Genomic DNA, 24,577 nt, shown 5'->3' with positions numbered 1-24,577 from the left:
TAATTATATACTGAATCGATCTTCTGTATATAGATAATTGGAAATGAAAAAAAAAAACTGGTGTTAAATTGGAAATGGCATAGAAAATTAATTAATTTTTAAAAAATATTATGTAGGATCTCTGTCTTTAATGTGCTGTACACTCTTATTTAATGCTATAACTAGTACTCCAACAGTATTTTTTTCACTTTGTGTTGCTATATGGGGGCAAATTGTTGAAATCTTTACCTAATATATACTAAACTGATCTTCTGTATATAAAGAGAATTGAAAATGAATCTTGATGTGATTGGAAGGGGAGAGGGAGCGGGAAAGGGGAGGGTTGCGGGTGGGAGGGAAGTTATGGGAGGGGGGAAGCCATTGCAACCCATAAGCTGTACTTTGGAAATTTATATTCATTAAATAAAAGTTTAATAAATGGAAAAAAAATCCAGTCTGTATATGCAAAGTGTAAGCAAGGAAATTCAGTCTTTTGTCTTTATCTTCTTTATAAATCCATTACGCCTAAAATATCATTCCACAAAATTGGAAGTGAAGGACTAAAGGGAAGGAGGAGGGAAAGGGAGCACACACCATTAACACAAGAGAAGTGAAGTTGTACAAACGTAAGCAGTTTATAACAGACTAGCTCATACTCCAAGATACGAAAGGCTGGTTGAAGAAATTCACCACTCTGCAGGAGCTGGGGTTTGTACGGCTGTGTGATGATCAGTGATGGGCAATTCATTGCCATGGAGCAATCCCCCTTCCCACTCCGAATCCGGGTTTCTGCACCATGCCTCCACGGGGAGGGCCTCGCATTCCACCACCCAGCCCACCTCAAGGGCCTCCAGGTCCCCACAGGCGGTTATCACGACGATCTCCCTCCCTAGCTGCTGGAGTCTTCTCTTCCACATTCAGACGGGCTTCACCTCTGAACATGATGGGCCTGTTGCTAAGGACCTTCTGAACAGGCTCAGAATCATCAAATACAACAAAACCAAAACTGAGCAGCTTTCCACCACTGTTGACGCACAACTCCACCACATTCCCATAATTTTGAAAGAAATCTTTCAGTTCCGATTTGTCCACCTCGTGAGGCAGATTGCCAATGAAGAGCTGGTGACTGTCAGGGTGTCTCACAATTCTTCGGGGTTCAACATCACCTTGCTCTCCAGGCTCACGAATTGGCCTGGGGCCCCTCTGGGGAGGAATGTTGACTCATTGTTCTCTCACTCTTTGATCCCTCTGAGGCCTCTGCGGTGGAATCTGAGATTCAGGCTTAGACTCTGGACGGGGTTGTGAAGCTGGAACTTTAACAACATGAGGTGGTATCCCAGTAACTGGAACAGCTCCACTGGGTGGAAGGTTCTTACTGGTCACAGCTGCCCAAGAAAATGTCCTCAAGTCCTCCTGTACTGTCTGAGCTATGTCTGCAGGTGTTGGAGAAGAACTCAGTTCTGAGTATCTTCAGGAGTAGTTTCTTCTAATACTGGCTCGGGCTTTTCCTCTTGGATTTCAGAGACAGGTTCTGCTTCTGGTTCTGGTTCAGGATCAGGCTCTGGTTCAGTAATGGGCTCCTCTAGGTGTTCTTCCAAGTCATTGCTGACAGTCTGGTCATAGAAAGTTCCTGAATCATCAGGTACCACCTCAGGGGTCTGCTGCCTCTCCTCAGGTTCCTCTACTTCTTCCTCAGATTCCTCCTGGGGCTCAGTGACAAAGCCACCAAAGACCTCACCTTGGTATCTGAAGACATCATTGTGAACATAGAATTCATTTGCAACAGATCCCTCAGGAGCAAGGACAAATGTCTGCACGAATCTCCTCAAAGCCTGGTTATTATTGGAGAGCAGCCCCATCACCTGGACCACCACACCATCATTTAGAGTAGCATGAGCATCAACATAGCGAATCTTGGTGTGGCAATTGGTGAAGTTCTGTGACATCACCTTCCTATGGATTTCTTTCTGTCCATAGACTGCATCTGCTGGCTTGCCATTTGAATCCAATCCCCCATGGACGTAAGAAGAGTTCTTTCCATAAAATCTGTGTAGCATGTCTGGGGCTTGGTTCAGCAGTGTGTAATACTGTCTCACAAATTCCCGCCCGATCAGCAGGCGACTAGGCTTCTCCATAACCATTGCTTTGGTCAATTCAACCTTGGAGAGGAAAAAAAATGTGGAACCTGCGCGGCTGAGTGGGAGAGGAACAAGCCTTGCTCCACCGCACGGTGGGAAGCAGAAATCGCTCACACAACTGTGTCTGCACTTTTGATTACATTTTCAACAAACTTTTGGAAGTTCCCTCATATGTGTAAAGTACATCACCCAGCATGTATTAACAACTCAGTAACTTCATTGTTACTTGGATTTTATTAATTGTTGGTTTCATTTCATGCCAAGGCAAAAAAAAAAAAAAAAAACAACAACAACAACAAAAAAAAACGCAGGCCCTTAGGGTTAAAAGTTATCCCATGTATGGGTAGAATTCCTATCAAGTCAATGAAAATATTACTTACACAAGTCTAATAACAGTAGCAGTGACATCATCATAGTAACAGAGTGGTTGAGAACATAGTTACAAGCTCAGAAGATCTGGGCTCCAGTCCCAGGTCTAATACTTGCTGGTGAGATCTTGGGCAAGTTGTTCAATCTCGAAGTTTCATCCATACAAGATTTATATAAGGCTTCCTAACTCATAAAACTATAGTGAGAATTCAAGGAGACACTACATCACAGGCACCTAGCCAAGTGCCTGCCACAGAGTAGGGACACTCAAAATACCAGCTATTATCTTGGGTCTGGCCCCCTGCTCTTAATAAATTCCAAATCCGTTTGTGTCAAGTATGTCCATGGATTGTTTGGTCACTTGGGGTCATATGCCAGCAAAGCTTTCCCAAAAACTTTTCCACAGTATTGCTTTCAGATGTCCAGAACATCTTCCATGGGCACCTTCACCGTCACTACCCCAGCAATGTTAACCCACAAAAGACTTCTCAGTGTTCTTGGGGCTGGTGCTGTGGTATAGTGGGTTAACATCCTGGCCTGAAGCACTGGCATCCCTTATGGGTGCCGGTTCTAGTCTCGACTGCTCCTCTTCTGATCCAGCTCTCTGCTATGGCCGGAGAGCAGTAGAAGATGGCCCAAGTCCTTGGGCCCCTGCACCCGCGTGGGAGACCTGGAAGAAGCTCCTGGCTTCGGATCAGCGCAGCTCCAGCTGTTGTGGCCATCTGGGGAGTGAATCAGCAGATGGAAGACCTCTCTCTCTGTCTCTACCTCTCTCCGTAACTCTGTCTTTCAAGTAAATAAAACAAATCTTAAAAAAAAAAAAAAGACTTCTCAGTGTTCTCATTTTTTTTTTAACTTACTTACTCGATAGGCAAAGTTACAGATAGAGAGAGGGAGAGACAGAGAGAGAGGTCTTGCATACACTGGTTCACTCCCCAGTGGCCTCAAGGGCCAGAGCTGGTTCAATCCAAAGCCCGGAGCCAGGAGCTTCTTCCAGGTCCCTGACATGGGTGCAGAGACCCGAACACTTGAGCCATCTTCTACTGCTTTCCCGGGCCATCAGCAGGGATGCTGGATCAGAAATGGAGCAGCCAGAACTCAACCGGCACCCATAAGGGATGCCAGCACTGCAGGCAGAGGCTTAACCTACTAAGCCACAGTGTCAGCCCCTGATGTTCCCATTTTTTCCTGTCTTTTACTGAGCCTTTTTTTTTTTTAAACATTTATTTGAAAGGCAGAGTTAGGGAGAGAGCAAGCTATCTTTCACCGCTGATTCCCTCCCCAAATGGCCACAATAGCTGAAACTCAGGAACCCAGAACTCCATCTGTGCCTCCCACATCAGTGGCAGGGGCCCAAGCACTTGGGCCATCTTCTGCCTCCCCAGGCATAGCAGCAGGGAGCTGGATTGGAAGTGGATCAGCCAGAACTTGAATCGGTGCCCATGTGGGATGCTGGCACTGCAGGTGGTGGCTTAACCTACTGTGCCAAAGCACAGGCACTGCATTTTTTTTCTTTTTAATTCCCTCCTAGTAGGTTTCTGTGATCCTTTTAAAAAAGCATAGATTAAAAAAAACACAGTTGAACATCCCTAATACAAAATTCAAAATACTTGAAAATCTGAAGCACATCTGGTCCCAAGTATTTTGCATAAAGAGACACTCAAACCTGTATCCCTCAATCTCTAAGCATTGTCTGTGTGTCTTCTTTCACCACTTCCACTCATAATGCTTCTGTCACATTCGCTTCCTAAGGCCATCACTTGGTGACATCCAGCAAATGCTGAGTGTCCACCCTCAGTAGCACAACTTCTTCTCCAGTTGCACCCTAAACGACGACTCCATTCCCTCTCCTTTGCCCAAACCCAGCCTGTGAAAAAGTCTGTTTTACATCCTCAGGATTTCATAGAACCTTTCTTGTATGACATCTGAAGTTAGAAAAAAAAAAAAGATTATAGCTGTGTGTTGGCTGTTGAGAAGGAGAAAAGAATGATTTAGAGAAATCATACCAACTCAACTGGTTGAAAAATGAAAAATTCAATCTAAAAGTCTTTTCCTACACCATAGCAAACCACTTTCTCTAAAGCTTTAAAACTGCCTTTACTTCTCCCGAGTTATTTTTTGATTATTAAAAAGTCTTTACGATCCCATTTTCTTTTCGCCCTGTGGTCTTTGGATCTCATTAGAAATATTTATTCTTGAGAATATGAGCTTGTGCCACACACTCCAAAAAGATTTAACTTTTCCCCTTTAATTACCAATTAGCATTTTCTGTTTCTCCTCTCTGTATCTGTGTACTTTGTGAGTTAGACTCTTCTTTATCTGAAAAGAGGCTAAGCCCTTTCTCACAGATTTCAGTTGGGGAAAATGAAAGTGGAACATTTCAGCTTTCTCCCTTCTTTCTCTCTAAATATTTAAAACTCAAGCAAAGGCACTATTTTATCATATCTAATCCTCCTTTCCTGAAAAGTGAGTACAGTATGTGCCTTTTAACCCAAACCGATTCAACAATACAACTATATATTTGACTTGGGGGTGATAAAGGGGTCCTGGAGAGAGACAAAGTGATGAGAACCTAATGCTTTTCTAGACAGCAAATAATGGTCTCAACCAGAGGTGCACCTGCTCATCTGAACCTCTGAATGGACCACACCTCCCTGTCTCTTCTAGAGAGGCTATCTCAGGTCTGATACAACAACACGCACGACTGATGTGTCCTCACTTTGCCTTTGCCCTACTTCTCATGTGGATCCATAACTGCTTCTTTATTCAGGCACCAACTCCGCAAGATTGTACTCAGAGGAATTATATTATTTCATAATTGTTAAAATGAGTCCCATTGTCCCCAGCTGAAAGTGTTGTATTCCAAAGCATATGCATTTTGCCCATAGACTAAGAAAGTCTCGGCTTTGTCCACAGAGGTTAATTCTAAAAATGGAAAACCAACAAAGAGTATGTACTTTATAGATGTGTAGATACTATTCACTTTAGAACCAGGAGGAATTATACATAAGGAATGTGTTTCCTTAAATCTCTTCCAATTGGAGGAGACATCTTCAGCCACCTACTCCAACTCTTACCTTCTTTCTAGTTCCCTTTAGTTCTACAGAATTCTTGCTCCTTTTTCATACTGCTGAAATACCTCCTACTACAATATATCCATAAACTTCCTGAACTCCTGCATACCAAAAATATCTGTATTTTGCCTTCATGCTTGATTGGTAATGTAGCCAAGTATAGAATTGTAACTTCAAACCTCTCCCACCCTCCCAGCACTCTGAAGACACCACTTCCTTGTCTTCTACCATCCCGTGTTGCTGACGAAAGGCTGAGTGTCATTCTTTTCTTATTCTTTGCTAAATAATTTGTTTTCCTCTCCCCTCTGGAAGCTTGTAGAATCTCTTTATCTTTAGAGTACCAGAATCCTCCTAGGACATATTAAATATATTCCTTGATTTTCATAATAGAAATCTATCTCTTCTGTTCTTAATGTGAACCCAACGAGTAGTGCTAAATAGTCCAATACAAACATATTCATGGTCTCAAACAATGTTCTGGGTATGGGTTTCTTTCTTCTCACCTCTCAGACGTCTCCTATGTGTTGGATTCTTTCTCAAGCTGACATTTTTGAGGGATTAAAAAGGGTTCCTTTTTGTTTCAGTCACCAGGTCCTTCACGGCTAGAGATCTTAGAACAGGTACAAGCCAAGCGCTCACCTTCCACATTGATCTCGTAAGAAGCATTAATCGGCCAGTTCCAAACTGACAAGAGAAGTCTACTTGGTGAGCAATAGGTTTTCTTTGTCTTAATTCTGCTTGGCACTTCCTGGAAGTTTCCAATCTGAAGAGTTATATTTCCTCTGCTAAAGAAAATGTTCTTCCGTCCCTTTCTGACTATGCCCTATATGCTACCCTTTCCTATACTTTCTTTCTGGAATTCCCATTAGAGTCAAACTGGAGTCTAGACCTGAGTTCCTTATTTTAACACTATTTGCCTATTTTCTAGCTTTTTACTATACGTTATAAAAGGTTCCCTTGATTCTGTCTTCAGGAGTAACAATATGGTCTTCAGCCCCATTTTATTTTATTTACTCAGCTATTATTTTATTTAATCAGTCTATTTGCTTTTTTTTTTTTATACCAGCAGTCTATTTTTGATTTTCAGAAACCCTTGTCCGTTTTCTGGATGTAAGCTCTGAGAACACTAATTTTTTCCATTACTTGAATTATTTCTCCTTACTTTTGATGAGTTGTCCTATTCACCTTTGTTCTTTTCTTTTCCTCATGGTTTTCAAGCAACATCTGTCAACCCTTGTTAGTCCATACATACGCCTAAGTAAATGGTTTAAGAGACACAGCGTGGACTTACTTTAAGGCAGTGTACGTTTACTTCTGCAAGTATCATCTGGCCCTTCAGTGGCAGGGTTGACTGCAGGTTCTGGGGAGGACAATAGTGTACAGGAACGTGTGTATGGCTATGCACCCCAGAGTTCGCTTGACATGCAGTATGCAAAGAGGCTGTGGGAACCACATTGAACTGCAGGGATAGACTGACTAATTTGCTGTACTATACTTCCATCTCAGGAACCTGCCTTTCCTTTTGTTTTCTTTATATCTGTTATAGAGAAGAGGTTTATCTGTATGCACAGCCTTGCTCTACTCATAGACTCCTGTACTCTCACTAGGAGCTGTCCTCACACAAGTCATTTTCCTTAGGAAGCAGTTCTGCAGCTTCAGCCAAAGAGCAAAAGCCCATTCCTCCCAGCTGTTCTGATTAATAAGGGCTAGGAGGGGTAAGCAAAAGTCCAGGATGTTAGAAAACACAGTTCTATGAAGTGAATGACTTCAATGATTGTTCAGGGGCTCCTTCTTCCCTCTGTCGACTCCAGATTTGAAGTTGCTTGAGTTTGTCCCTTCTACTAACTTTCTCCATCAGTTCAATCATGTTCTCCATCTTCCATGTATTCTTCAAAACCTCTGGTTAGAGAGTGGGGCAGCCAGCTTCTGAGTGTAGATCTTTGAGCACAAGTGGTCCAAGAGCAAATTAAAAATGGCTGTCACTGAGAAAGAAAAGATTTTTGTTTCGAAATATGCCCAGTGCCACACTGTGGAAAAGGGAGGCAAGCACAAGACTGAACCGAATCTCCCTTGTCCATTGGTGAGGATGATAGGTCAGGCCACTGGAGTCTCTTACACAGATGCAAGAACAAAGGCATCACCCTGGTATGGAGTATTCAGAGAATCCCAAGAAATACATCTCTGGAAGCAAAATGATCTTCACTGGCATTAAGCGGAATGAAAGGGTAGATTTGATAGCTTCTTTCTTTTTTTTAAGATTTATTTATTTATTTGAAATTCAGAGTTACACAGAGAGAGAAGGAGAAGCAGAGAGAGAGAGGTCTTCCATCTACCGAGTCACTTGCTAATTGGCTTCAATGGCCGGAGCTGCACCAATCCAAAGCCAGGAGCCAGGGGCTTTCTCAGGGTCTTCCCATGCGGGTGCAGGCCATCTTCTACTGCTTTCCCAGGCCATAGCAGAGAGCTGGATCACATCTCTGTGAGTGAGATCCCAGCGGAAAGAATGGGCCATCAAAGAAGGAGGTACCTTTCTCTGAAGAAATGAGAGAACTTCCACTTTGATTATGGCCTTGTCTAAATAAGGTCAGAGTCTGTGAACTCAAAAGGTTTCCACAGCCTTGGCAACTCATGACAAGAGCCTCAGGTGATTACTGACGTCATAAATAAGAGTGTCAATTGTTAAATCAACAACAGAAGTCACTGTGCACCAACTCCCCATGTAGGACCTCTGTCCTTAATGTGTTGTACTAGGTGAATTAACAGTAAAACTAGTATTCAAACAGTACTTTATACTTTGTGTCTCTGTGTGGGTGCAAACTGTTGAAATCTTTACTTAGTATATACTAAGTTGATCTTCTGTATATAAAGAGAATTAAAAATGAATCTTAATGAAGAATGAGATCGGAGAGGGAGTAGGAGATGGGATGGTTTGAGAGTGGGAAGGAGGTTAAGGGGGGAAAAACTGCTATAATCCAAAAATTGTACTTGCAAAATTTACATTTCTTAAATAAAAGTTAATAAAAAAAAAAGAAGTGGAGCAGCCAGGACTTGAACTGGCATCCATATGGGATGCCGGCACTGCAGGCAGCAGCTTTACCCCCACTATGCCACAGCGCCAGCCTCTTGATAGCTTATTTCAAAAATGCTTCTAATGAGTTGGCCACTGCCTTATTTATTACAAAACAGGAATGTCTTGTGACTTTTTTAATGTGCACAATTTAATTCTCATGTACCAGAACTCAGATCATGAATGGCTGACACAGTACAGTGCTGATTTAGGTAAGATTGCCTTGTGTGGTTCAATAAACATAATTGGGTTTATTGAAATTTTGGTAGTAACTCCAATTCAGTAAATGCTGTCACTGTTTTCTCCTTCTGAAGATGAGACTGGAGTTAACTAATAATGTTCAACTTTTCACAAAGTTAGTAAATGCCATCACGAAACCTGTTAGGAGACTGGATTTATACATAATGTGGAATCTTTACATTGTCTCGGAACTGGGGAAGACCCACTTGCGTTCCAGTCTGTGGTCTTTAGCCTGTACTGGTCTTAACTATGTCAGTCTAATGAGAATTTCCTTTTTCCAACATGCTTTTAACCTACTGAAAGGCAATTTAGTGTGATTTCTGTATATCGAATGAGGAATATTTAAGACATCTCACCTTTTATAGATGATCTTTAAGGTCAGGCGCTTTGAAAGTCAGCATGACCAGACAGAGTAACAAGTTAAACTTGACTTTCAAATCCTTTACTATCTGACACTAAGTTATAATTCAGGATTGTCCAAATACATAAAATTGGGGAACTACTGTACATTTCTGTTTAGTAATGGTGCTTTTGCCAGCTCATCAGAAAGACTAATGTAGAGAAGATAAACATCAGCACAAACTCCTAAATTATGTAATCGCAAAGCATAAGAGGATTAAAAGCAAAATTTCAGATCATAAAAAAACTCTCTGGCTACTGATAGTACCTATTTAAGAATACATTTAAAAGTCCATCGAAAAATTGAATTAAAAGGTAAGTTAATTTCGGTACAAAATGTTTTGAAATTCATGCACAGCTTTTTAACAATACATATTTTCCATAAACTTTTTTGAAGTATACTCATATTACCTGCTTTTCATTGCTATAGCAAAATACCTGAGGCTGGGTAATAGACAGAGAAAAGAAGTTTATTCAGCTCACTGCTTTGGAGGCTGAAAGTCAAGAGCAGAAGGCCCCATTTGTTCAAGCTCTGGTGAGGGCCTCATGGCAGACAGCATCACAGCAGGAGAGTGTGTGAGAGGGAGAGGTCACATGGGGATATGGGAAGTCAGAGAGAGGAGAGGGGGTGTTCAGATTATTTCATAACAGCTTACTCTAGAGGGAACTAATAGGGGTCCCATGAAAACTTTTTAATCTCTGCAAAGGTCAGTGGTCCCAGTGACCTACCCAACTCCCATGAGGCCACATCTCCTAAAGACCCCACCTCTTTTCACATCCTCACACTGGAGACCAAGCTTCCACCACATGAACTCTTCGGGTCAAACCACAGCCAAACCATAGCAGTATCTCAGCTTGTTGTATTCTCATTCTTTTTAAAAATACTTTTTCTGCAATTTTAATAGACGGGAACAAGAGGTAGATGCATGTGATTAGTCAGCCACCTTGAGCTTAGAAGCCTCCAGATACCAATTAAAGCCTACTAGACTGACAAAATCACCAAGATTTACAGTGCTGTGTGGTAGCAAAAGTGTGGGAAACAGGCACTTCCCTCTTACAGTAAAAAGGCTGCAGCATCCATTTTGGAGGGAATCTGACAGCCACTTCCAACAGGTTAAATGATCACAACCCCTGACCAACAATTTCACATTTATAATCTATCTATCTCCCCTCCAGACACACTGGTGTGACTACCTTAAGATATATTGTGTAATTCTGTTGACCAAAGCACGCTCCTTAAAAGCAAATACATAAGAGATGGATAAATAGGGCAAGGGTTAAAAAACTATTTTATAGCCATAAAGTGGCTAGAGGTGATGTGGGAAGATGCCCGGGACGTGTGACTGACAAAAGTAAGCTGCAGATAAGTATGGTCCTTACAGTCCCATCAAAAAACAATATTTATACGAATGATATTCCTGGTTACTATTCTGATACAATTATATAATAAAATGCTTCTAACACATTTTTGTCTACTCCTATTTCATTTTATTTTTAATTTTCTCTGACATAAACCAGACATAATTGATGGCTGTTGTCAATTAAAGATAAGTAATAACTTAAATGATGTCACAATGCAGGAAATGCAAGATTTCCTTAGGAAAAAAAAGTGTTGACACACAATATACTGATAAAAAGTGTTATAAATCATAATGCAATACATTTTATTTCCTATTTTTATCTGTACTACCTCCAAAATTTTAGATACCATATTTCTATAGCCAATGTCAAAATCCTTCATACTGGGGCTGGTGCCGTGGCTCACTTGGTTAACCCTCTGCCTACGGCGCCAGCATCCCTTATGGGTGCCGGGTTTTAGTCCCGGTTGCTCCTCTTCCAGTCCAGCTCTCTGCTGTGGCCCGGGAGGGCAGTGGAGGATGGCCCAAGTGCTTGGGCCCTGCACCTGCATGGGAGACCAGGAGGAAGCACCTGGTCCCTGGCTTCAGATCAGCACAGCGCTGCCCACAGCAGCCATTTGGGGAGTGAACCAGGGGAAGGAAGACCTTTCTCTCTGTCTCTCTCTCTCACTGTCTATAACTCTACCTGTCAAATAAATGTAAGAAATAAAATAAAATAAACAAATAAATAAATCTTTTAAAAAAAATCCTTCATACCAAAATACAAATTCATCTTAAGACAAAAATAATTTTCACCATTTAAATTTAAATGACAATTTTCTGATTTCATGCAGAATCAATTTCTAGTTATACTGTGTTTCCAAAAGGCTCTGTGTGATGCTCACCTTTCTTTCCCATTTTTGCATGAACTCTCTTTCCTTTCCTTGGATATCGTAAAGAACAGCATAAGTAGGACCAGAATGCATTAGGTGAAAAGCAAAGTGTTTCACAGAGTCTAAATTAGCAAAGCTGAGACTTGTTTTATAATTTCAAAAGTAACATTTGAATGCATTCAAAATTTATATCTAAGGCACTTAAGCAAGTTTTCCCAAGATGTCCATCAAAGACACTCTTCATGTCTGTTACAATGTTTTGGATTTGTAGTACTTCTTTTTTTATTCTTTCTTAGAATTTGCATCTCTCTGAATACATTACCCATCTGTTCTTACATGTTTTCTACTTTTTCTATTAGAGCCCTTAGCATATTAATAATAAGGATTCCTATGGGTGAAATGGTCATTTTTTCCATTCAATTATTGTTTATAGCCATTGTCTATATTCTCACTAGGGTCTTTTTGCTTTTTACTTGTTAAACTTCTTCTCTGGTAAAGAATTAAGCCTTTTTACTGTAATGTAAGTTTAAAATATGTTATCTCAGAAACTAAAAATAAAAGGCAGAAATGGAGAAGGAAGGAGGTTGGGAAGGACAAAGGGCGAGGGAGGGAGGGAGGATCATTACGTTCTCAGAATTGCATCTATAAATCACAATTAATCTGTTAAAAACTAATTAAAATTAGAATTTGAAAAATTAAAAAATAAATTTAAAATATTATAAATGAAAAATATATAAATAACAGTGACCCCGTGTCAGAGTCTCTGCCATAAATGAGTCTGACTCTGATAACTGCACCATCATTTCAAACTGTGTGTTTTGCCTTTTAGTACGCCTTGTAAATTTCTTGTTGAAAACTGGACAGAATGTATTAGGTACAAGGCACTGCATGAAATAGGTCTCGGTTCTAGTTAGCCTAGGCCTCTGAACTCGGAATTCCACAAGTCTTCTCAGTGTCCCTCACCCCAGCTCCAGCTCTTTGGTCAGACAGGGAGCCTAGAGGGGCCACCCCTTCCCCATGTCAGTTAACCTTTGGTGAAAGACCAATCTGGTTAAGATGAACAGAATGCTCTGGGCGTGTTTCAAAACAGTAAACTTCTCCCTTTCCCTGTCAGAAGCACAATGGATTTTTCTTATATTCCCTGTGGGAAGCAGGGTCCCTAGAGGTAAAACACACGAAAGTGTGGGAACAACCAGGATTGGGAACCCTAGAGGTTTTTTTTTTAATGGATTTTTTTTTTTATTTGACAGATAGCGTTATAGACAGTGAGAGAGAGAGAGAGAGAGAGAAAGGTCTTCCTTCTGCTGGTTCACTCCCCAAATGGCCGTCACAGCCAGCTCTGTGCCGATCCGGAGCCAGGAGCCAGCTGCTTCCTCCTGGTCTCCCATGCGGGTGCAGGGGCCCAAGCACTTGGGCCATCCTCCACTGCCTTCCTGGGCCACAGCAGAGAGCTGGACTGGAAGAGGAGCAACCGGGACTAGAACCCAGCACCCATATGGGATGCTGGCACCGCAGGCGGAGGATTAACCAAGTAGGTCATGGTGCCAGCCCCGGGAACCCTAGAGTTTTTAACTCTCAGACTTGCCCACATGAAACCTCTAAAATTTATCAATCACAGCTTGGGTTTCCCAGTTCTGGCTTGGGCTCCTCCTGAGGTTTCTGCTCCTGTAACTTGTCATTCTCTGTATCTGCTGCCTCTCCAATTTAGGAACCACTGGTTTCCCCTGTGATCATGAGTTCTCCAAGGGATTTAAGAAGAGCTGTGGATTTTTCAGTTTGTTCAACTTTCTTCTAGTTGTGTGGATGAGGAGATGATTTCTGACTGCCCTATATGCCAGAGTTGGAAAAGTGGAAATTTTATAATCCTCCACACAAAGACTTACTTGAATCTGTGATTTGAAAATATATACTGCTGTTATTCATTTCAAACATGATAAAATGAAGTGACAGAGTCTTATGGAAACAAACTTATCCAAGAAATCAGCAACGGGCCATATGAGAAGTTAGAGACTCTTTCAGACTGGTACCCCAACTGATAGGGTCAAATTGCTTATCTCCGAAGGACTGCCCAATTGCTATTAGAGTAAGTGGTGGATGAGATTAAAAAACAGACTCCTTTAGATAAAGAAGGAAGCTATGGAGAATTAGGGCAGCTTTCAAGCTTACATCATGCCACTATCCAGAATTAAATACACACAAACATCCTACAATAGGACAAATCTAAACAGCCAACAAATATAGAAAAGGAGATGCTCACATTTACTAGTAATAAGTGAAATGCAACTAAATCCCACTAGGGTGGCCAATGCAGAAGGGAGGACAGTTTGAAGTAATGGTTTAAAAAAGTCTTCAATGTATGTTTTTCATAAACCTACTTGAACTGCTAGTATAAAGTACAAGTACAACCACTCTGGAAAGCAATACAGCAGTGCTTATTATAAACACCCCAACCAGACACTCCAGCCCCAAATACATACTGCAGAGACATTCTGACACAATAGAGCGTTGCTGTCACAGTTAGGAGTTGCAAAAACTCGGGATACCTGCCATTGGAGTAATGATCCAACAAAACATGGTGGGTGCACACTGGAAGATGATGACATCTTTACTGAAGCAAACCAGCTGCATGGGAAAGATGATTGAATATCAAACACATAGTCTGTGTATAGTAAGAAGACAAGTGGGAACCATACCACAGCACACAGAACAAGATGACACATTTTACAAGGGTGCATCTCTGTTTAATGATGGGCACATGCACAGGTGCCTACACAGAAGAGGAAAATTCAAATAGGGTAAGGGGGTATTGAGTACTAAGGGTGAAAACGCCCACACATCACCCACCTTTGCAGTTTCCCCTAGACCTGCCAGTCACCGCAGATCGGGGCCATGCCCCATGCCTACCTGCTGGTTTAGCAACCATGTAATCACTGGTTTCCTATGGGTCTGTTCACATCAGAGTGACTTTTTTTTTTTTTAAAGTATGTTCATGTTCTTTAATGCTCACTTCTTCATTTTAGAACTCTGGACTTGTTTTGTGATTCCAAATGTGATACTTACATACACCAAAAACATTTAGGGGCATTTAAGGAAATTTTATTTTAGAAATTTATTTATTTGAGATGCAGAGTTACAGAAAGAAAGGTTAGGGAAATTTTATAGTCCTTGATACTAAATGCTTACTTGACTACGTCTATAATTTGGAAATATGTACCCCTATCATTACATATATGAGGAAATTAGGGGAAACAGTCTTTCTTAGACATGTGCATCAGTACATTAGCAGCAGACCAAAACTGAGAAGTTAGGGTCCCTGACATTCAGACCAGCACCTCTGCTAACAGGGTCAAACACAGGAAAGCAACGTGCCGCCTAAGGGGGCTGGCTCCAGGCAGCAGAGAGAAGACCACAACCCACGGTTCCTGCCCCATGCCCCTTCTCTCTTTCCCCAGGGTTTTTAAATATTTTCCAACAACTAAACAAGGGCTTTGGTGCTAACAGCCCCATACACCATCAAAGTTCCCTGCATCAAAACCTTTACCTGTGGGGCAGGCATCCTTCTGCAGTGGTTAAGAGACCACTTGGGATACCCACACCCCTCTTGCAGAGCTTGGGTTTAGGTCTTGGCTCTGCTTCCAATTTGTTTCTAGCTAATAAGCAACCTTGGAAGCAGAAGACAACTGGCTACTTGAGTCCTGACCCCCATGTGATGGACCTACATTAGGTTCTTGGCTCCTGGCTTTGGGCCTGACCCAGCCCTGACTCTTCGACATTTGGTCAGTGAACCAAATGGCTGGAAGATCGATGTCTCTCTCTCTCTCTCTCTCTCTCTCTCTCTCTCTTTCTCTCTCTCTCTCCCTGTTCCTGTCTCTCCCTCTGTCTCTCTGCCTTTCAAATGAAAACAATTAAATATTTTTTAAAAGCTACCTTCTGCATTTATAACTCACATTTTACCACTGTGGTCGCACTAGAACATTCAATTCATTCTCACTGACAAAATACTTACAGGGAAAAAGAAAAGGCTCACACAGGCTTCCCCCAAAATGTAAAATAGTCCCAGAAGAGAGAATTAAAATGCTCATTTTAGTTTTCCTGAGGTCTAAATCTCCTCAGGCACCTCCTGTGATCTTTTATTTAGAGGGTAAAAATATTCAGCTGCCCGCCTATACTTTCTCCTTTAGGCATTTAGCCCAAAAGAAAGAAGAAAGAGGAAAATATTTCTAAAGAAAGCCCCAAATTTAAACAATAACAGGACAGATTAGAATCGAAGTGGCTTTTGCAGAAGGTTGAAAATGGTGTCATTTACAGTAACCCTGGATATACAGATGAGATATGAGTACCTCTGATCTTTCCTAAGGAATTGGAATTTGTATTGATAGAAAAAGCTTCCCGCTATCAGAAAACAAAAGCAGCAACAAGAAACAACACTGATCTCTTTGATCACAGAAGCACTATTCATGGACAAAGGAATTGAAGTGGAAAAATAACTTCAGATTTCAATCTACTCTACAGAGTGGGTCCCACAAACACACCCAGCCAACAGCTACAGTGACAACGACCTGAGCAAAGTGCAGTAACACTGGGGGAATGGCACCCCTCCCAGGATGGGGAGTAACCACTGACTTCACAATGGCAGGAGAAGGTCAGCGTGAGGAGCATCTCGCTCTAAAAAGGTCCACTTAACCATCATTGCCGCGAGGGCTGCTAAACACCCTTCAAGGTTACCAGATAAGACACTTAAGTCACATCAGGAACACATTTCGAGGCTTAATAACCCACAGACCAGGAAACAGCTTCCTGTAGGTAAGTTAAATCCCCCACCCTGGAGATCTGACCTGATCCTTCTCTTTCCGATTCCAGAGGATAACAGCTGAGCCTATGGTTGTGCGGGAGCCTGTGTGCTCCCTTCTCCACCTCCTGAATACTTCAGGGGTCCACCAGGAAGCCTCCACATTGTGAGAACAGGCCATGTGCAGCGAGGGGCAAGGAGCACCTTCATATCAAACATAAGGAGAGGACACTCCCACAACAGAGCACCTGGGATGTATCTCGTGTGGGGAGGGAAAGGAGAGGCTACCAGAAGACTCGGGGATCTCCTGCTAAGGCTCCACCTTAAAGATGTGTCCTAATATTAACATGTATCCACTAACATGTTCTAATGCTCATCTACAAGGGTGTACTCTGTAGCCCTGTTTTCCTAAGAATTATCGTGTATTTAATTATTATTTATTTGAAAGGCAAAGTGGCAGAGAGGGAGGGAAAGACAGAATGATACCTCCCAGGGCCAGCACTGTGCCATAGCAAGTGAAGCTACCGCCTGCAATGCCGGCATCCTGTAAGGGTGCCAGTTTGAGTCCCGGCTATTCCACTTCAGATCCAGCTCCCTGCTAATGCGACTGGGAAAGCAGCAGAAGACGGCCCAAGTGCTGGGGCACCTGTACCCACATGGCAGACCAGGAAGAAGCTCCTGGCTTCAGTTTGGCCCAGCCTAGCCCTGTTTGTTGTGGCCATGTGGGGAATGAACCAGTGGGTGGAAGATCTCTCTCTATCTCTTCCTCTCTCTCTTTCATTTTCAAATTAATAAATTTTTTAAAAAAGAGATCTTTGGGGCTGGTGTTGTGGTAAAGCAGGTAAAGCTGCTGCCTGCAGTGCCAGCATACTATATGGGTGCTGGTTTGAATCCCAGCTGCTCCTCTTCCAATCCAGCTCTCTGCAATGGCCTGAGAAAGCAGTGGCAGATGGCCCAAGGACCCATGTGGGAGATCCAGAAGAAGCTCCAGGCTCCTGGCTTTGGATAGGCCCACCTCCAGCCATTGCAGCCACTTAAGGAGTGAACCAGCAGATGGAAGACCTCTCTCTCTCCCTCTCTCTCTCTCTCTCTCTCTCTCTCTCTCCACCTCTGCCTTTCTGTAACTCTGCCTTTCAAATAAATAAGTAAATCTCTTTCTAAAAAAATCTTCAATTCACTGCTTTATTACCCAGCTGACTGTAACACAGGTCTGGGTCAGGCTGAAGCCAGGAGCCAACAACTCCAACCAGGTTTCCCATAGGGCCCAAGTACTTGGGCCATCATCTGCTGCCTCTCCACACACATTATCAAGAAGCTGGATCAGAAGTTGACCAGCAGGGGCTTGAACCAGCACTGCAGTATGGGATGCTAGCAGCTTTACGAACAGCAGCCTAACCTGCTGCACCACAAAGCTAGCCTATGCAGCCCTGTTTATAAGCAGAAAAATTAGATAGTAAAATTCAATAATAAACGAATAATTGTGTAAAACTATGTGTATGTTGATTGGGATACTATTCAACCATGAAAAGTAATGCTGTTAGAGTATTTATTTCAGGAGCTGGCATTGTGGTGTTATGGGCTAAGCCTCTGCCTATGGTGCCAGCGTCCCATATGGGTGCCGGTTCATGTCCCGGCTGCTCCTCTTCCAATCTAGTCTGCTAATGGCCTGAGAAAGCAGTGGAAGATGGCCCAAGTACTTGGGCTCCTGCACCCGCGTGGGAGGCCTGGAAGAAGCTCCTCGCCCCTGGCTTCGGATTCGCTCAGCTCCAGCTGTTGCAGGCATTTGGAGAGTGAACCAGCCGATGGAAGACCTTTCTTTCTGTCTCTGCCTCTCTCCATCTGTTAACTCTGTCTCTCAAATAAATAAATAAAATATTAAAAAATATTACTTTCTTAACATGAATACCTTTATGATACAAAAACTGATATTTAAGAAGAGTGTAATATTGTATTAGTTTGTTTTAATAGATGTCTATATTCTCTCTGACAATATTAGTCTACAAAAATATACAAACAGATCTTGACAGTGGTTACTTCTGGGTAGTGGGATTATAAGGGTTTTCCTCTTATTTTTACCTATCAATATTTTCTAATCTTTCTCAATATTAGCTGATGCTACTACTTTTGATTTAGGAAAATAATCTAGTTGTTATTTATTTATTTATTTGAGAAATCTCTTTTAGGGAAGATAACTTGTTGCTTTGTATAAAACTAAACAGAAAGTTGGATGTAGCTCTTCAGATGGCAAGAAAATCAGAATCTAAACAAGGGTACATCCAAGAAAGGGTGTAAGAGCAGAGCAGTGGCAATGAAGAGTTAGATCAGGGTTAGGAATTGATCGCTTCCCTTCCATTTTGCACGACTTCTCTAAAGCACTGGATGTGGACTCCTCGTCTGGATACCATGCCCTCTTGGTTTCTTCCCATCCTCTGCCTGTCCCTTCGTTGTTGGCTTCCACCACTCTGCACATTTCCCTAGGCTGATGTCAACTACCATTCTATATAGCCATCCCTGCCATCAACCTCTCTCTCGGCCTGCAGAAGTGAATTTCCAATCTCTGGGAGCCCATTCAGCTCCACGTATCTAAGAGGGAACACAGTACCCTCTCCCCACCAGCCTTGCCTCGCCCAGCGCTGCTCTCTCTATTCAGCAGGACTATCACGCACCCAAGCCAGACATCTCAGTGCTGGTCTGAACTCCGCCCTCCCTGTGACTCTTCAAGCCATATCCACTGTTTAAATTCTCTGGTACCTGCTGTCTCCTCTTTTTTCAACGTAACTTTAACCCAATCCCCCAACCTCCCTAACTTGCATCAGATAGTTCTTCACTCCAGTTCCAAACTAACTTCATTATCTCATCCAATGTGCAAAGCTATCTAGTATCCCATCCCCACCTTGACTTTCTGCTGTGCATACGCCCCTCTAACGTCTGGTTTTAACTTCTCTTCCCAGTCTGAAGGTTTTCTCCACCACCAACTACATCATGCACTCACACACCCTGGAGCCACCAGATCCCTGCCAAATCCCAAACATGAAACGTTCGCAATGCCCACGTACCTTTGTGCCCCAGTTCTACTCCCTGGAAGCCCCCTCTCTTTTTTTCTGCCTATCCATTCTTGCAGATCGTCCTCACTCTTTCATACCTGATTAGGTAAGCTGCAACCTTACGGCTGTGCAGTCATTCCTCCCACCCTGCTTTCACAACCTGTACATTCCTTTTTTACATTGCTGTACCCCCCTTCCCATGCCACTCTTATCACTCTTATCACTAAAGGAGACTGAACAGGGCTCTGGCCCAACTCCTCTGTTAAAGCCAAGCAAGCTCAACAGTCACTTCCCCTGTGTCTCTCGCAGGTAGGGGAGGTCAGCTGACAAATCTGGCCAATGAGACATCAATGCAAAACTGCTGGGGAATTTCTGGAATGTTTTTGTTTTCCTGAACAGGCACAGCTGATAACCAAGCTCTTCCTCTCACCCTACACATGAATGTACTCTCTGGAGATGCACAAGCTATCTTGCCACTGCAATGACAAAGCTAAAATGAAGTCACAGAGATCATAGTTCTGATGCCGATGAGCTCCCAAACCCCCACCTGCAGCCACCCATCTTCAGACTTAAGGAAAACTCAACCCCTGTTCATCTGGCCATTTTCACGCCAGTGAAATGCCACTACATTCCTGACAGGGTCTTTTTCACTAATTACTGTAGTAATGACTATTGGGGGCCTGTATCAGTCTCCTGACACTGTATTAATCATTTTTTCCCTTGGTTAGTCTTCAGGCATCACCATTTCTCTTTACCGCACTGAAGACGGATTCACAGAGAGAACAATTTCCCAACACCACACACAGATAGGAAGTTTTTAAGCCAGGATTCCAACTCAGAGCTGTCTGCTGTGATAGCTTGTTTCTTTCTCATTTTTTTTTTCTTCCCCAACACTTTTGAAGACCAATTCAGGGCGGCCAGACCATGAAAAGAGCTGTCAAAGACAACACAGGTTTGCAAGCCCGGCAAATGAGAAAAGCTGTAACAGCCAAATCCATTTACCAGTTTACCAATGAGCTCGTGGCGTGGGATCGAGTGAAAAGCCGTGCTAAAGTTGGCAACAGATGAATCCTTTCAAAGGGACCTTCACAAGAATTATCAATCCTGCCACTCTTTGTCACAGTAGATTGGATTCTCCTCTTGAAGCCAAAATGGTTACTGCCTAGTGCTCCACTTTCTCCAAGACGCTTGCAAATGTATGCACAAAGGAGATCCATGTTCTGAGAACAGGTGGGAGATGGATTGTTTAAAGTATTTAGGAGCATGTAAAGGCACCACAGGAAAGAGAACACCTCTGTTCAGAAGTGAGAAGGCCACGTTTGGGATCAGGAGTGATTTCACAGGGAGTAGGAAGACACCTCCACAGTGTGACTTAAGGATCAAAAAAAATGTGATTTAATTTTCCCTAGAGATATGTGTCCAAAAAGTCAACTGTACTCAATATATTGCGCTTGGTCTAAGGTACACCATAAGATGGAAGAAACAAGGGCCTTGTGCCAGACAGAACCTATTGAAATCCCAACTCCACTGGAACCCGTGCCTTAGCCCCTGAAATTCAATTAATGTAATGGACAAATGAGGGTGATAAGCCTACCTTACAAGGTTTCATGAGGATTAAATGAAATAGCAGATACAAAGAACTTTTAAGTCAATTCCTGGCCCTCGTGAAGTGCTGATAGCGACAACAACAATTATAATCCCAGTGACAACAGTGGCCCAGAACTCATCCAGTACCTCAACTGGATGAATGACACATAGACACTGGGGAAAACACAGGTGGATGAGATATGCAAGTGAGAGTGTTACAAGGAGCAGTGACATGAATGCAAGTCCCAAGATACCCTGTGTAGACAAAATTCACTGCTACCTCTTTGTGTCCAAATCTTGAAAATGTTTGAGGTTTGAACAGAATGCTCCCTGCCCCAACCATGTATCAATAGTTCACAATGCACTTGGCCACTAACTTTGAAATTACGTGATTCTTGCTGAAATTTGTATTATGGAATGGGCTTCACATTATTTTTTTTATTTTGAATTTCTTTGAGAAGCAAAGGGATAGAAACAGAGAACTCCCATCTGCTGGATCACTCTCCAGTTCTTGCAAAAGCCAAAGCTGGAAGCTGGGAACTCAACTCACATCTCCCACCTGGATGGTAGGATCCCTAATACTTGGGCTATCATTGATGACCCCCAGGGTCTGCACCAGCAAGCAGCTGGAGGCAGGTGCTAGAGCCAGGACACAAACCCAGGCACTGACATGCGGCTCAGGTATCCCAACTAGCATCCTAACTGCCAGGCTAAATGCCTACCCCAGGTTCATGCCATTTTAAATTTTAGTTATAAAGAGAAACAATATTAACTCTTGTCACAAAATTTCAAATACACCTAGTTTCATTCAATGTGACTATTGTGAGGCAGGCTAAGTTCTAATGACTGGGATCTGGGGTGGCCTTTCCATCAAAATCCAGCCCAATCCCCTCTTCCAGAGGACACACTTGTGTCTGGGAAGCGGCTGTCCCATGAATGATCATCTCCAGCTGCCTTGGCCCAGACACAGGGAGCCCAGCTCCCTCCAGTGGAATGGGACACGGCACCACCGTCTCTACCCCCTACCCCTTCCACAGGCTGCTTCCCAGAAACACAGGAACAAGACTCCAGGCATCCTGCAAATATTAGCTGGAGTTTCCTCCTACTCAGCCACAAGATGAAATCATCAGTGTGATGAGCTTTTTTGAATAAGACAGCAAAGTTTTTACTCATGAATTTGTTTCTGGCTCAGGTGAAAGCAAATTTAAAGGGTTTATTCGTGTGTGTGTGTGTGCGCGTGTGTGTGTATACTGACTGGTAGAACTGAACAAAACATGGCTAATTGAACACAGCGTATACTTCATTCAGGAAATCCAAGACGACTTCTTAAGCCCCTCACATCTCACAGAAAATGAAGACTTCAGGGCGATTTTATGCTTGTGCTGCTACACCTCTCCCATCCAGTGATTGAGAACCCTCACACAAAACTACTTCAGTTTTATCTTTCTTGACTGAGGGCACTTAAGGGGTGGGGAAAAAAATCTCTCATTGCGACTGGCTGGCTTGTTGGCAGTGCCACAGTGTTTGATCACACTGGGGTGATTACTGAGCAATAGAAAGCAAAGAACTTGTGTTGGCTCATTTCTCTCTTTACAGTTTGCAGGAACCATCACCCGCTCTTACATCATATTAGCTGACACACTGACAAGGCCTAATAACACAACTCCACATCAGAAAACTCTATCAGGAAGACCCCGAAGATCGCTGAGCAAGACAGTGCCATACCTTATCATACACCACCAAGGACAAACTCGAGCCATGCCTGATGGCTCTGTCAAGTCACTGGCACCTCTCTGACCAGCAGCCCCAGGCACAGTCCAAGTCTGTGAGAATCCTCTTTTGAAATGGCTTGCCTTTTTTTCACTAAATTTGAAATCTAGCAAATATTAAAGAAAGACATAGTATTTTTAGCCGGCGCCGCGTCTCACTAGGCTAATCCTCCGCCTTGCGGCGCCGGCACACCGGGTCCTAGTCCCAGTCGGGGTGCCGGATTCTGTCCCGGTTGCCCGTCTTCCAGGCCAGCTCTCTGCTGTGGCCCGGGAGTGCAGTGGAGGATGGCCCAAGTCCTTGGGCCCTGCACCCCAGGGGAGACCAGGAGAAGCACCTGGCTCCTGCCATCGGATCAGCGCGGTGCACCGGCCGCAGCGCGCCAGCCGCGGCGGCCATTGGAGGGTGAGCCAACGGCAAAGGAAGACCTTTCTCTCTGTCTCTCTCTCTCACTGTCCACTCTGCCTGTCAAAAAATAAAAAATAAAAATAAAAGACATAGTATTTTTATAATAACCTAAAAGGCACCATTAGCTCATTTCCAGGAACAATGCATCAATTTTTTTAACACTCACACTTAGGTGTATCCTGCCATGATCCCTGACCTAAAAAGTAGCCAGAACTGTGCATTTGCCCATGATAAGCTAGGATGGGTATACTACATGGCCTGAGGGCCAAATTGGGCCCCACTCCTGTATTTGTACACAAAATTTTATTGGAAACCACACACATTCATGTTCAGATCGTCTATGCCTGCTTTCATAATACAACAGCAGAGTTGAGTACAAGAGACAGACTGCATGACCCCCAAAGCTGCAACTGTTTAGTTTTTGGTCCCTTGCAGAAAACATCTGTCCACTCCTGAAAACAAGTGGCAGGCTTCCCATGGTGGGCTCTGAGTAGTAATGCAGTGGGACCCGGGCCATCTCACAGTGACTGGTTCAGCTCTCTGCCGGTAAGTTACAATAACAAATTTGGAAGATTAAAGTTTTCAAGATTCAGGTTAGAATCAACAGTTTCCCTTCCTCACCAAGAATTTCCTTACTCATGCTCACCAAAATTAAAAATGAAATCTGGACTGTGCGTACACCTGCTTAATAGTTTTAAAACCCAGTGGGTAAGAAAATGGAATAAGCATTTGAAAAAGTTACCCATACTCCCATGTCTACAGCAGCTCTATTAACAATGGCTAAGATATGAACGCAACCTAGATGTCCACCTACTGATGAAAAAGAAAATGTGTTATACATACATGATATAACACTACTCAACCACAAAAAAAAAAAAAATAATGGATGCAATTGGAGGTCATTATGCTTAGGGAAATAAGTCATATCCAAAAAGACAACTATCTCATGATTTCTCTGATTTGTGGTAGTTAATATGGATAGAGAATAGGAAAAAAAATTAATGTATATGAGGGAAATTCACGTTTGGATTTGTTAATTATTTATAACTCTTATCTATATTCCTATATTCGGTGGCCTTTCTACATTTTACTTATTGAACTCTTTATTTAGTGGAGTATTAAGACTTTGACAATTAAATTTAAAGCATTAAAATTAAAATAAAAAATTAAAAAAGGAAAGAAAGGGAAGGACAGGGAGGAAGAGATGTATTATTATCCTTAAAATTTTATCTATGAACTACATTAAATCTGTTGTACTCTTTATATTAATAAAATGCAAATTTAAAATTAAAAGTAAATAAGTAAAGCTATTGGGTACGTTTCGGTAACTTTATTCCAACATGACTGATCTCATGGGTCATCAACCCTTTACAGGGCTTGTTCTTGATCTTATATTTAAAAAAAAATCAACTATTTGGGATACAATGTTTTCCTGATGTGAAAATTCATAAGCATGGATTAATCCATAATAAACCAGAGAAAGAAA

The 24,577-nt window shown here is 42.6% G+C and overlaps 1 protein-coding gene and 1 pseudogene across 5 annotated transcripts in view; both read right to left on the bottom strand.

Moving 5' to 3' along the window:
* The window catches only part of RBMS3 (RNA binding motif single stranded interacting protein 3), a 1,606,934-nt gene that overhangs the window by 1,562,491 nt on the left and 19,866 nt on the right, over positions 1-24,577 (bottom strand). The window lies entirely within an intron of this gene.
* On the bottom strand, positions 489-2,225 carry LOC133750045 (ras GTPase-activating protein-binding protein 1-like; annotated as a pseudogene).

This window comes from Lepus europaeus, chromosome 2 (assembly GCF_033115175.1).
Source record: "Lepus europaeus isolate LE1 chromosome 2, mLepTim1.pri, whole genome shotgun sequence".
NCBI classification, from domain to species: Eukaryota; Metazoa; Chordata; class Mammalia; order Lagomorpha; family Leporidae; genus Lepus; species Lepus europaeus.
The sequence above is the reverse complement of the archived record's forward strand: the minus strand, read 5'-3'. Positions and strand labels throughout refer to the sequence as shown.